Consider the following 2,865-nt stretch of genomic DNA (forward strand, 5'->3'; position numbering starts at 1 on the left):
CTTTGTAAAAAAAATTGGTACAATGCTATCATCAACAATTTCCACACACAATTAAAACCAAAATTATCTAATATGTTTTATATTTCAAATGCCCAACAGTTTTGCCCTTTTCTGCCCAATATCTCTGTCTGTGATAGTTAATACTAAGTAGTCTATTATTTTCAATGTTGTTTATTTTTATAGATCATAAATAATGCCACCAAAATTTCGTATAAGTAAAAATACCACAAGGCACTTTATAAAGCAAGTAATAGACTTTAATCGTGATCACGGACTCATTGAGCCCGATCGTATAGCAAACATGTTTCGAGAAAACGATTCTCATCATCAGAGCGAAGATGACAAATTTTGCCAAAGCTTATATGGCTTTATACACATGTATGTAAATAAGCAAATTAGAAAAGCGACTAATGAAGCAAACCACAAAACGTAGACACCACCCGTCACTGCGGATTGTTATGTAAATTAGTACATAAGAATCAAACAGCGAACTTGATATTCAAGTTGTAAATTTGCTTATTAAGGGATGGATTGTTTCAGGTAATATGCAAAGCTTCCTTAACTTTGAGTTTATAAGCTAAATCTGCAGAGTCAAGAACGGTGAAACATCTCTTATTAGCAAGATCCCGACAGCGTTCTGAAGCCTGCAAATGTTGAAAAATATGATAATTCCCGTCCTGGAAGTGTTCTTGCACTCGTGTTGAAAGTCTTCTATTGGTTTCTCCAATATACGTGGAATTACATCCCACACAAGTAAATTTGTATACAACACGAGCACGGAACATTTCGGGAACGGGGTCCTTCACTCCTAGAAAATTAGAAATTTTGAACGATTTAAAAGCCAGCTTAATTGCAATTCCATGACAATATTTACTAGTATTACGTGCAAACTGTAAATATGACAATTTAAAATAGCAAACATTAACATTATTATTGTCTTTAGGGCTCTCTTTAGAACCAGAACAAAGGACGTGAGCATCACTTATTTTTATCCAGTTTATTATTCTTAAAATGTGGTAATATTTCATGATGACATTACCGTATATTTTGTTAGTCATCTAACTTGTATGATATCTTAACCATTGTTTTATATAAATGGCACCGACCTGTTCTGCAGCTATTGCTGTCCTTACACTTCTTAGAAACTGCAACCAATACCACTGCAGCTTTCTCAACAGCAGCAGCCATAGCTCCTAGAATATCGCCCTCTATAATATATCAAACTTCGACGCATTATTGTACTAGTATTACTTTCCAAATACACGGTATATCATTTTTCATTTCGAAGTACTAAACAATCTTTGTTTCACTTCTAATTATCTCGCATGAACAAATCAATAAAAGTACAAGTACATTATTATATATTATCATCGTCAAGCAATAATTTTATTGTTTGAAGGTTTGCATGGCGAAGTAATAACATACCGGTATATGTTTCAGCTTGCGGTACACCACGTAGGTTGTTCTGAAAGAACTGCTGTAGTTAAGAAAGTCTTGCGTTTCGATTGAGTTGCTTCAATCATCTTCAGGAGAATAATATTATTCTTCTGAAGATGATTGAAGCAACTCAATCGAAACGTCGAGACTTTCTCAACTACAACAGTTATTTTCAGAACTACCTTCGTGGTGTACCGCAAGCTTAAACATATATGCAATCACTTTAATTTCACAAATGTAATACAAATTTAAGGGGAAAAAATTGCAAGATTTTCGAAATGCCACTAATCGTTTTTCTGTTTAATTATTGTACTACGCACCATAAAATAAATAATAAATGTTGTCATGAAATCAGTAGTACCAGATCTTTAAGTACTTCTTATTATGTAAGAACCAATGCATAATCTCATGTTAGTAAACAAAATATTAATATCCTGTACTGGTAGGTGACCCAAGTTACATTATTATCAAAGCATTTCTTACCCATCTTGTCAACGTCCATCCATACGTTGTACCCTGCCTGTTGGAGTTTCTCTTTCAACTTAACCATTGTTGACTGAACATCCCACTGGTAGCTAAGCATCACATGAGGGCCGTACTTTTCAAATATTCCGGACGAAGTAGTCCCTTGTATGCCTAGCTCCTCAAGTTTACCATCAAACGTTTCCCATAATGCCCCAGAGGACGCCTTTCTCAGCATAGGGTTTTGTGATGTCTGCCAAGATTTTAATGCTGAAAATTCAAATCATTAATACCATGGAACTTTTTATTTATTAGATGGGATACCTAAATATGAAAAACAATTTATTGTCGATCAATAATTAAAGCTAACTGAAAAAAGCAGCTGGGAGGATTTTAACACAAAACTCCACGCATTTTTGACAAGCTTTTAGTGACACTTTTCCAAAGCTAAAATGTGTTTAGCCATGGCGTAATGCATTTAGGTATTTCTTCAATGCTAAATATGTTGAAATTGGAAGCACGTTATTCCTAAATACGTTTAGCTTTTAAACGTGTCACCAAAAGTGAGACTTTGTGTTTGAATACTCCACGCTGTTTTTACAGTGTATTTTTTAAATATATTTTACAAGTGTAATATTCTGCCTTTTTATCGACACACAGTCTTGCTGAATACTAATAATACACACAGTTACAAATCCACACAGGACACCTTGTTAACATGGCTTCCAAAAACACATGGACAGAATTTAATGTGTATTCCGTTATCCAGCTGTTTTGCTACAAAGACGTTTGTTTGTGTTAATATCACTCCCTTTTTAAAAAAAAATTAAAGCTTAGTTGTACGAAAATGACAATTGTAAACTGTTAACTATTTTTGGTTATGAATATGGCATATGAAATTTTACTATAACGTAACTGTATTTTAATAAACAAATGAACTTACTGTATTAAACTACAGTATTTATA

This window comes from Anneissia japonica, unplaced genomic scaffold, assembly GCF_011630105.1.
Source record: "Anneissia japonica isolate Jap-2015-1 unplaced genomic scaffold, ASM1163010v1 scaffold287764_len353371_cov104, whole genome shotgun sequence".
Taxonomy (NCBI): domain Eukaryota; kingdom Metazoa; phylum Echinodermata; class Crinoidea; order Comatulida; family Comatulidae; genus Anneissia; species Anneissia japonica.